Source organism: Canis lupus, chromosome 30 (assembly GCF_011100685.1).
Source record: "Canis lupus familiaris isolate Mischka breed German Shepherd chromosome 30, alternate assembly UU_Cfam_GSD_1.0, whole genome shotgun sequence".
In the NCBI taxonomy this organism is placed as follows: Eukaryota; Metazoa; Chordata; class Mammalia; order Carnivora; family Canidae; genus Canis; species Canis lupus.
In genome coordinates, this window is record NC_049251.1 from 6,050,293 (window position 1) to 6,062,780 (window position 12,488).

At 37.9% G+C, this 12,488-nt stretch overlaps 1 long non-coding RNA gene across 3 annotated transcripts in view; it reads right to left on the bottom strand.

The window, feature by feature from the left end:
* LOC102155638 overlaps positions 1 to 12,488 on the bottom strand; it is a 39,386-nt gene that overhangs the window by 5,915 nt on the left and 20,983 nt on the right. The window contains exon 4 of one of the 3 annotated variants that reach the window (XR_005381456.1): positions 9,164 to 9,314. This is a non-coding gene — a long non-coding RNA (uncharacterized LOC102155638). Of the gene's footprint in view, positions 1 to 7,626; positions 9,315 to 10,140; positions 10,198 to 12,488 lie in introns of those variants that run through there. The other 2 variants (XR_005381455.1, XR_005381457.1) reach the window with 2 other exon arrangements.

The following is a 12,488-nucleotide window of genomic DNA, read 5'->3' on the forward strand; positions in this document are numbered from 1 at the left end:
AAAGGATCTATCCAACAAGAGGACTCAACAATCCTCAATATATATGCCCCGAATGTGGGAGCTGCCAAATATATCAATCAATTAATAACCAAAGTGAAGAAATACTTAGATAATAATACACTTACATTGGTGACTTCAATCTAACTCTTTCTATACTTGATAGGTCTTCTAAGCACAACATCTCCAAAGAAACGAGATACACTGGACCAGATGGATTTCACAGATATTTACAGAACTTTACATCCAAACTCAACTGAATACACATTCTTCTCAAGTGCACATGGAACATTCTCCAGAATAGACCACATACTGGGTCACAAATTGGGTCTGAACTGATACCAAAAGATTGGGATTGTCCCCTGCATATTCTCAGACCATAATGCCTTGAAGTTAGAACTAAATCACAACAAGAAGTTTGAAAGGACCTCAAACACGTGGAGGTTAAGGACCATCCTGCTAAAAGATGAAAGGGTCAACCAGGAAATTAAGGAAGACTTAAAAAGATTCATGGAAACTAATGAGAATGAAGGTACAACCGTTCAAAATCTTTGGGATGCAGCAAAAGCAGTCCTGGGGGGGAAATACATCGCAATACAAGCATCCATTCAAAAACTGGAAAGAACTCAAATACAAAAGCTAACCTTACACATAAAGGAGCTAGAGAAAAAACAGCAAATAGATCCTACACCCAGGAGAAGAAGAGAGTTAATAAAGATTCGAGCAGAACTCAACGAAATCGAGACCAGAAGAACTGTGGAACAGATCAACAAAACCAGGAGTTGGTTCTTTGAAAGAATTAATAAGATTGATAAACCATTAGCCAGCCTTATTAAAAAGAAGAGAGAGAAGACTCAAATTAATAAAATCATGAATGAGAAAGGAGAGATCACTACCAACACCAAGGAAATACAAACGATTTTAAAAACATATTATGAACAGCTATACGCCAATAAATTAAGCAATCTAGAAGAAATGGACGCATTCCTGGAAAGCCACAAACTACCAAAACTGGAACAGGAAGAAATAGAAAACCTGAACAGGCCAATAACCAGGGAGGAAATTGAAGCAGTCATCAAAAACCTCCCAAGACACAAGAGTCCAGGGCCAGATGGCTTCCCAGGGGAAATCTATCAAACGTTTAAAGAAGAAATCATACCTATTCTACTAAAGCTGTTTGGAAAGATAGAAAGAGATGGAGTACTTCCAGATTCATTCTATGAGGCCAGCATCACCTTAATTCCAAAACCAGACAAAGACCCCACCAAAAAGGAAAATTACAGACCAATATCCCTGATGAACATGGATGCAAAAATTCTCAACAAGATACTAGCCAATAGGATCCAACAGTATATTAAGAAAATTATTCACCATGACCAAGTAGGATTTATCCCCGGGACGCAAGGCTGGTTCAACACTCGTAAAACAATCAATGTGATTCATCATATCAGCAAGAGAAAAACCAAGAACCATATGATCCTCTCATTAGATGCAGAGAAAGCATTTGAAAAAATACAGCATCCATTTCTGATCAAAACTCTTCAGAGTGTAGGGATAGAGGGAACATTCCTCAACATCTTAAAAGCCATCTATGAAAAGCCCACAGCCAACATCATTCTCCATGGGGAAGCACTGGGAGCCTTTCCCCTAAGATCAGGAACAAGACAGGGATGTCCACTCTCACCACTGCTGTTCAACATAGTACTGGAAGTCCTAGCCTCAGCAATCAGACAACAAAAAGACATTAAAGGCATTCAAATTGGCAAAGAAGAAGTCGAACTCTCCCTCTTTGCCGATGACATGATACTCTACATAGAAAACCCAAAAGTCTCCACCCCAAGATTGCTAGAACTCATACAGCAATTTGGTAGCGTGGCAGGATACAAAATCAATGCCCAGAAATCAATGGCATTTCTATACACAACAATGAGACTGAAGAAAGAGAAATTAAGGAGTCAATCCCATTTACAATTGCACCCAAAAGCGTAAGATACCTAGGAATAAACCTCACCAAAGATGTAAAGGATCTATACCCTAAAAACTATAGAACACTTCTGAAAGAAATTGAGGAAGATACAAAGAGATGAAAAAATATTCCATGCTCGTGGATTGGAAGAATTAATATTGTGAAAATGTCAATGTTACCCAGGGCAATTTACACGTTTAATGCAATCCCTATCAAAATACCATGGACTTTCTTCAGAGAGTTAGAACAAATTATTTTAAGATTTGTGTGGAATCAGAAAAGACCCCGAATAGCAGGGGAATTTTAAAAAAGAAAACCATATCTGGGGGCATCACAATGCCAGATTTCAGGTTGTACTACAAAGCTGTGGTCATCAAGACAGTGTGGTACTGGCACAAAAACAGACATATAGATCAGTGGAACAGAATAGAGAATCCAGAAGTGGACCCTGAACTTTATGGTCAACTAATATTCGATAAAGGAGGAAAGACTATCCACTGGAAGAAAGACAGTCTCTTCAATACATGGTGCTGGGAAAACTGGACATCCGCATGCAGAAGAATGAAACTAGACCACTCTCTTGCACCAGACACAAAGATAAACTCAAAATGGATGAAAGATCTAAATGTGAGAAAGATCCCATCAAAATCCTAGAGGAGAACACAGGCAACACCCTTTTTGAACTCAGCCACAGCAACTTCTTGCTAGATACATCCACGAAGGCAAAAGAAACAAAAGCAAAAATGAACTATTGGGACTTCATCAAGATAAGAAGCTTCTGCACAGCAAAGTCAACAAAACTCAAAGACCACCTACCAAATGGGAGAAGATATTTGCAAATGACGTATCAGATAAAGGGCTAGTTTCCAAGATCTATAAAGAACTTCTTAAACTCAACACCAAAGAAACAAACAATCCAATCATGAAATGGGCAAAAGACATGAAGAGAAATCTCACAGAGGAAGACATAGACATGGCCAACATGCACATGAGAAAATGCTCTGCATCACTTGCCATCAGGGAAATACAAATCAAAACCACAATGAGATACCACCTCACACCAGTGAGAATGGGGAAAATTAACAAGGCAGGAAACCACAAATGTTGGAGAGGATGCGGAGAAAAGGGAACCCTCTTACACTGTTGGTGGGAATGTGAACTGGTGCAGCCACTCTGGAAAACTGTGTGGAGGTTCCTCAAAGAGTTAAAAATAGATCTGCCCTATGACCCAGCAATTGCAATGCTGGGGATTTACCCCAAAGAAACAGATGCAATGAAACGCCGGGACACCTGCACCCCGATGTTTCTAGCAGCAATGTCCACAATAGCCAAACTGTGGAAGGAGCCTCGGTGTCCATCGTAAGATGAGTGGATAAAGAAGATGTGGTTTATGTATACAAGGGAATATTCCTCAGCCATTAGAAACGACAAATACCCACCATTTGCTTCAATGTGGATGGAACTGGAGGGTATTATGCTGAGTGAAGTAAGTCAATTGGAGAAGGACAAACATTATATGTTCTCATTCATTTGGGGAATATAAATAATAGTGAAAGGGAATATAAGGGAAGGGAGAAGAAATGTGTGGGAAATATCAGAAAGGGAGACAGAACATAAAGACTCCTAACTCTGGGAAACGAACTAGGGGTGGTGGAAGGGGAGGAGGGCGGGGGGGTGGGGGTGAATGGGTGACAGGCACTGAGGGGGGCACATGAGGGGATGAGCACTGGGTGCTATTCTGTATGTTGGCAAAGTGAACACCAATAAAAAATAAATTTATTATAAAAAAAGACTGCTAACTCTCGGAAATGAAGTAGGGGTGGTGGAAGGGGAGGAGGGCGGGGGGTGGGGGTGAATGGGTGATGGGCACTGAGGGGGGGCACTTAACGGGATGAGCACTGGGTGTTATTCTGTATGTTGTTAAATTGAACACCAATAAAAAATAAATTTATTTAAAAAAAGAAATATAATCTCATGTAAATGTCAAGGGCATTTGGACTGCAGTGATAATCCTACACTAAAGCAAAGCATTGCAAGTACTATGAAATCCACCCCATCTATGCATGTATGCATGCACACAGGCTCTCGCACACACATGAATGCACACATGCAGACTGCAAACTTCTCTCTGGGGTCAGGTGAAGGAGTGTCTAGAGATCAGTCTGATTTGTAGAACCTTAGGAGATGTTATCAGGGTTCTATTAGTCTGGAGTAGGTCTTAAGGAGTAGCTTAAACAAAAGCAAGCATGTATTGGCTTCTGAGGTGGGGAATTCAAGAGAGAGGTTTTCAGACACAGCTGAAGTTAGCTAGCTAGCTAGTTAGCGCAGCACATTAGTTAGCTCCAGTGTGTCCCAGCTCGGATTTAGTCCATGTTTGTTTCCTCTTTGGACAATTTCTTTCTACTACGTGATGATAAAATAACCCTTGGCAACTCCAGGCTGAAGCAGTCTTAAAATGAGCAGCAGTCTCAGAGAACAGCTGCTTTCCAGCAGCATGGTGACCTGCTCTTTGACCACTTCTTTCTTACCACTGATGCCCTTGGACCTGTTTTACTATACTCAAATATTGCAGGGGACACCTCATGATAGCACCCAAACCGTGGACAATCTGCTTTTCTCCTAATCCCAATCTCAGAAACAGCAACCAATCCAGAACGGATGGCCACTTCCCAGATCAGCCTTAGAATCTTTTAGTGCAACCCATACCTTATGTAAGATGTTTTCTTCTTGTTGAGTGGCATGACACGGTTCCTGTGATGGCTCATTTTATTAGTCATTTTGACTGTGCTAAGGAATGGCCAGATAGCTGATAAATCATTATCTCTGAGTGTGTTTGTGAGGGTATTTCCAGAAGAGACTAGCATTTGATTCAGTAGACTGAGTAAAGAAGATCCACCTTCACCAATGTGGGCAGGTGTCATCCAATCCATTGGGGGCCCAAATAGGACAAAAATGCAGTAGAGCCAATTCTCTCTCTCTCTTTCTCTCTCTCTCTCCTTGAACGGGAACATGATCTTCTCCTACCTTGGACATCAGAGGTCCAGGTTCTCGGATCTTCAGATTCAGACTGAATTAAATCACTGGCTTTCCTGGTTCTCCAGTTTATAGGCAGCTGACTGTAGGACTTCTTAGTCTCCATAACCGTGTAAACCAATTCCTATAACAAATCTTATATATATCACCTAGAAATCCTACTCTGGCTTTCTGGAGAATCTTGACTAATACACTTCCTCTGCAGTGTACTCTCTCATTGCAAATCAATACATCTGATTTTCTCAGACTATAAGTTTGTGCTTTGTGGTCTTTAGCTAAATTTTAACAGAGACATGGGAGGAATGAGTTTATAATATTTATCCTAAATTAGTCCTTGGAGAATGTTTTCTGATTCTATTTTCTTGTGGGACTTTGGCTTCTTGTGCTATGCAGTACCTATCCATTTTTACTGGAAACTCTCCACATGGATTTGAATGCTTTTAGCTTGTGTCACCAAGGACATCTTCCCTTAATATCTAGCATCACATGAAAGCCAAGATTACATTGTCCTACCAGTCCCAATTCTGTATAACTAATTTTCAGTGCAAAAACCTAATGTATATAGGAATGTGGAAAGGCAGATATTGAAGGTCAAGTGAAAAGTGAATACAGTAGACCAAGACAGAGTGACTGTTGGTGGCCCAATATAGATCTTATCTATTTGATTATCTGTTTTCTAGAATTTTTTCCTTTACTACTAAGTTCAAGTTATCTATCCTGCTTATCAAACCAACTTACTAGTTTAAAGTAACTATTACATCATCTTTATGGATTCTCTGGGTCAAGAATTCAGAAATAATGCAATGGGAATGGCTTATCTCTCTTCACAATATTTGGGACCTTGACTGAGATGACTCAAAAGCTGGGGGTAATGATTCTGGGCAGCAAATATCAGTTGAAGGTTTTTGTCCCTCACATGTCTGGAAGTTGACGTAGACTGTTAGGTAGGACATCTGCTGAGGCTCTAGGCCAGAATGCTTCTTCAGGTGGACTATGCTTCCTCTTACCATAATGGCCTCAGACTTTTTATATGGCAGAGGAAAGCACTAAAGTTCAGTGTCTCAAAAAGACAAGTCATGAACTGTGTTGCCTTTGATGGCATAGCCTAGAGTATAGCATCCCTTCCAGTGTACTTTATTGGTCTGTTGGTCACACGTCCTCCCCCATTCAAGGGGGAAGATATAGCTTCCACCTCTTAGTGGTACACAAGTTAAAGAATTTGTGGGCATGTTTTAAAATTGCCACAATTAATGACTACAATAATTACCTCCCACCCCTTACCCCCCTCCGCCCTCCCCCTTCTGTCTTGATACACATCCTGGTGATTTCTACCATATTCAATACATGGTTAAATATGCTACATAAATTACAGTGGTGTAGTCGTGTCAATACAGGGATCCTTTCTGGAACCCATTACTGTCTTGGGACATACAGATCATAGGATATTTTCACATTTAGATTGAACTACAACTGAATTTACTGAAAAAAGTATTCTTTCAAAGAGTTGAATTTAACTCATATTAACTTTAACTGGGGACTGAAAAACAAAGTTGTGTCCCATAGAGCTACTTGAGTAATGGCATTGGTTTCCATTGTGAGCTGCTACAATGCCTTTTTAGTTGAGCATTGGGATAAAGTTAAGCAAAAATGAAAAGTCTGTCTATCTTCATTGTGAGAAAAGTGCTAATTAAAGAGAAAGGTGCTTACTCAATGATCAGTAGTTCTGATCATTTGAATCTCTGGACTGTGGGAGAAGATTATTCAAAGATGGAACCAGTTAATGAGTGGTTTTGGACTCTGATCACACAAGGCATAGAGGAACAGTAACTAGATTACAGCAGAAACAAATGCAATTGATTCTAGTCATCTAAGTATATTTATAATGTCAGTAAATTTTTAAAAAAGGATTATTTGGTGAACTTTCTAGGGGAGTGTTCTGGGATAATCCACTTTAGTGTTAAAGGAATTTTTATTGGTCTTCATCCAAAACTTTTAGAAGCAAGTAAGGCTTTTGAATTCTAAGCATAAAGCTAAGCAGTTCGGTGGAGGGAGAAATGATGGACTTTTGTTTTTTACAAAGATAATAAAATTATTTCCTTCTGGGAAAACAGAATATTATTAGATGTAATATTTCTGAAATTGTTTTCCTTTTTAAATTGTTAGTGTTGCTCACAAGATAGGCATCACAATTCACCAAAGATCCTAGTAAAATGGTAGTTATACAACATTGTCTTTGAAGATTTTATGAAGTTGAACCAACCCAGGGAAGAATATCATCCCCTCTAAAAGGCAGATTGAAATTTGAAGCTGGAACAAATTATATGGGTTAAAATACAAAGTATTCTGCAAATACTTTATGTATTTCATGATCATGAACAGGATCTTCTTCCTCATCATAAATGATTGAAACTAAAAACCAATCCAATGTTAATAAATCATATACCAGAGTTAGCATTTTTCTTTTCATAAGAAAAAAGTTTGTAACTGTGTGATAACAGATGGTAATTAAACTTACTGTGGTAATCATTTCATAATATATACATAAATGATTATGTTGTATACCTAAAACTAATACAATATTTTATATCAAATCTCAATAAAAAGAATATGGTAACATTTAAAAAATAATAATAGTACTATTTCTATGATCCAGCAATTCTACTTCTGGATATTTATCCAGAGGAAATGAAAACAGGATTTTGAAGAGGTTTCTACCCTCCCATATTTATTGCAGCATTATTCACAATAGCAGAAATATGGAAATAACCTAAGTGTACATCAACAGTTGAATGGATAAAGAGGGTGTAGAGTGTGTGAGTCTACGTATGTTTGTGTACATATATATATATATTTCAATATTATTCAGCTATGAGAAAGAAGGACATCCTGTCATTTGCCATAAAATGAATGGACTTTGAAGACATTATGCTAAATGAAGTAAGTCAAAGACAAATACTGTATGATGTCACTTATATGTGGAATCTAAAAAAGCCTACCACATAGAAGCACGGATTAGAATGGTGATTACCAGAGTCTGGGGGATGAGGGAAATATTGATCAAAGACTACAAACTTCCAGTTACAAGATGAAGGAGTTCTGGAGATCTAAAGTACAGCATAGTCATTATAGTTAATAGTCATTTTATATATTTTTATATACTTGAAAGTTGCCAGGAGAATAAATATTAAATGTTCTTACCACAAAGAAGAAATAGTATTTAGGAGATAAGATGCAGGTGTTTGCTAATGCTATGGTCATAATTACTTTGCAATATGTAAGTGGATTAAATCAACACATTGTACACCTCCAACTTGCTCATTATTATATGTCAAGTGTATCTCACTACAGATGTGGAAAAACATACAATGTTCTATAAGACATTTACTCATGTAATACTTGACTTTGTATACGGATATATATATATATTCTATATTTATATTATAATTTGACAAAAAAGCATAAATATAATATCATCAAGGTAACTTTGCTGTTTAGGTGGCCCAGGATTTATTCTCCTTCCTGTCAGGAACATTTCCCTAGCTGTTTGGGTATCCTCTTTCTAGGTCTGCACAGCCCCTGTGTAAAGAGGAAGCTTACCCTACTGTCAGCTTCAGGGATTGTGCCTGATAAGCTTAAATCAATGTGAACAACCTTTCTGTCTGGCCTCAGGGATTAGCGCAAGAATGGGCACAGAACCCAGACTGGGCCAATGAGAAGCAAGGAGATACGGCTGAGAAATTCTCTTTCAACTTTCTCCTTCTGAGAGCATCCCCAGAAGAAACCCTCCTTTGTGACGTAAAGAGGCAAGAAACCAAAGCTGAGGACAAAGCCTGCATTGCAGAGGTCAAAGCAGAGAAATAGAGCCCAGGCTTTGGTAACACTATTTAGTCTCTGGGTCAACCCATTCACAAAAACTTAGACTGTATAAATTCGTTTTAGCCAACACATTCCCATTGTAGCTTAAGCCAGTTTGGATTGAGATTTCTCAATCTCAGGGATTGCAGCACAGAGTCCTAAATGTGGCATAGGCTAAAGTGTTCAGTGAAAAGAAGAGCAAAATATTTAGCTGAATTGATCATCTTATTTAAATATAAAGTGTGTAAGATAGAATTCATAATATTTTATTATCATTTTACATAGGTAACTTTGCTTCCTCCCATCCCTCACCTTTGTTTGCTCTCACAGAGTAACAGAGCTCAGAAAAGGAGCTGTGGTAAGAATGATGAACTCCACTCTAGGCTTAGCAGACTGGGTGATTGTCCACTGATATAAAAGTCATAGGTGTACAAAGAGGGTGGTGACAGCTGCCATGCTGTACCTGTATCACATAAATTAATTTGAAAATACAGTTTCATTAAAGTGTAATTGACATAATGGCACACACGTTAAGGGGTACAATTTAATCAACACTGACCTGTTGTTTACACATATATGAAACCATCACCACAATCAAATGTTTCTTTGTGTTCCTCTGTAATCCTCCATCTCACCCTGACACCCCTACCAGTCTCTAGGCAACTACTGATATGCTTTCTGTCAGTGTAGATTACTTTGCATTTTCTAGGATGTTATATAAATGGAATCACATACTATGTATTCCTTTTTTATCTGGCTTCTTTCATCATAATTATTTTGAGATTCATCCATATTGTTGCATATATTAGTGGTTCATTTCTTTATGCTGAGTAGTATTCTCTTTTATGGGAGTACCACAATTTGTTTATCCATTCTATTCAACCATGGATTGACATTTGAATGATTCCCATTTGGGGGCTATTGCAAACAATGCTATGAACATTAGCCTACAAATGTTGGCTGTACGTATGCTTGCCTTTCTAGTGGGTAAAGGTCTAGTTGTGGAATGGAGGCCCAGCTGGTAGGTGTATATTAAATATTTTAAGAAGCCTCCATACTATAAAGTGATTGTACAATTTTACACTCCTACTGCTGGTATGTGAAAATTCTAGTTGCTCTACATCTTGCCCACATTTGGTATGATCAGTCTTTTGTTTTATTTAAATTTAATTTAGTTGGGCACCTGGGTGGCTCAGTTGGTTGAGCATCTGCCTTCGGCTCAGGCCATGATCCTGGGGTCCTGGGATTGAGCTCCGCATTGGGTTCCCTGCTCAGTGGGGAGCCTGCTTCTCCCTCTCCCTCTGCCGCTCTGCATGTGTACTCGCTCTCTCTCTTTCTCTCTCTCTCTGTCAAATACATAAGTAAAATGTTTTAAAAAAATTTAATTTGGTTAACATATAGTGTATTATTAATTTCAGGAGTAGAATTTAGTGATTTAGTGATTCATCAATTGCATGTGACACCCATTGCTCATTACATCAAGTGCCCTCTTTAATGTTCATCACCCATTACCCCATCCCCCCACCTCACTTCCCCTCCAGCAACTCTGTTTCCTATAATTAAGAGTCTCTTATGGTTTGCCATGGTCAGTCTTGTAAATATTAGCCATCCTCAAAGATAAAGAGTGGTATCTTACTGTTATTTTAATTTGTATTTATGACCATGATACTGAGCATAATTTTATGCATTTACTTGCCATCTATATATCTTCTTTGGTGAGGTCATTGTTCAAATCTTTTGCCCGTTTTTAAAGATTTTATTTATTTTGAGAAAGAGAGAAACCATGAACATGTGAGCAAGGGGAAAGGCAGAGGCAGAGGGAGAGAGAGAATCTCAAGCAGACTCCATGCTGAGTGAGGAGCCTGACTTGGGGCTCAATCGCACGACCTGAGATCATGATCTGAGCATAAATCAAGGTCAGACACTTAACTAATTGAGCGACCCAGGCGCCTTTTGCTCATTTTAAAAAAGTTTTTAATTCCAGTTAACATACAGTGGTATATTAGTTTCAGGTGTACAATACAGTGATTCAACACTTCCATACATCACCCAGTACTCTTCATGACAAGTGCCCTCCTTAATCCCCATCACCTATTTAACCTGTCTCCTCACATACCTCCCCTCTGGTGACCATCAGTTCTCTTGTTAAGAGTCTGTTTCTTGGTCCCTCTCTCTTTACTCTTTGTTTGTTTTGTTTCTTAAATTTTACGGATGACTGAAATTATATGATATTTGTCTTTCTCTGATTTATATCACTTAGCATTAAACTTTCTAGCTCTATCCATGTTGTTGCGATGGCAAGATTTCATTCTTTTTTATGGCTGAATAATATTCCATTCGCACACACCATATCTTAAAAGTTTTTATTTTTATTTTTTTTAAAGTTTTTATTTTAATTCCAGTGAACCTACACTGTTGTCTTAGCTTCAGGAGTAATTATTGGAAGTGATTCAATACTTCATGCAATACCATTCCATGCAACAGTTCCACTCCTCTATTTTGGGTTGTTTACATTTCTTCATTATTGTAAATAATGCTGCCGTACACACACAGGTGCATGTATTTCTTTGAACCAGTGTTTTGTATTCTTTGGTAGTATGATTTCTGGTTTGTAGTGTAGTTCTATTTTTAACTTTCTGAGAAATCTCCATACTGTTTTCCATAGTGGCCGCACCAGTTTGCACACCCACCAATAGTGCATAAGGGTTCCCCTTTCTCTGCACCCTCACCAACTCCTGCTGTCTCTTATGTCACTGAGTTAAGACCTTCAGACAAGTGTGTGGTGATATCTTGTCATAGCTTTAATTTGCATTTCTCTGATGATCAGTGATGTTGAGCATCTTTTCAAGCATGTGTTGGCCACCTGGATGTCTTCATTAGAGAAATGTCTGTTCATATCTTCTGCCCCTTTTTATTTTACTTGGATCATTTTGGTTTTTGGGTGTTGAGTTTTTATGTGCTTTGGATACTAACCCTTTATTATATATGTAAGTTGCAAGTATCTTCTCCCATTCTTTTTAGGTTGCCTTTGAGTTTGTTGATTATTTCCTTCACTGTACAGAAGCTTTTTATGTTGATGCAGTTCCAGTAATTTAACTTTGATTTTGTTTCTCTTGCACAGGGGACATAATCTAGAAAAAAGTTAATACAGCCAATGTCAAAGAAATTACTGCCTGTGTTATCTTTTGCCCATTTTAAATGATGAGTTGCTGAATTGCTTTCTTCTTTTTTGAGTTGAATTATTTAAATGTCCTGCATATAAGACCTGTATTAGATGTTTGAATTGCAAATATTTTCTCGAGGTATATGGCTTGCATTTCATTCTCCTAATGGTGTTGTTTTGAAGAGCAAAAAAATTTCATTTTCCTGAAGTATACTTTATCAATTTTTTCCTTATCTGGATTGTCCATTTGGTGTCATATCTCAGAAATCTTTGTCTAAACCAAGGTCACAAAAATTTTCTCTTATGTTTTCTTCTAGAAGTTTTTTATTATTAGGATTTACATTTGAGTCTCTGATCCATTTTAAGTTAAATTTTATATAGTGGAAGGTATAGATCAAAGTTATTTTTTTCTTTGGCCTATGAATATTTAAGTTGTTCTGGTACCATTTGTAAAAATAATCTATTCTTTCTTCA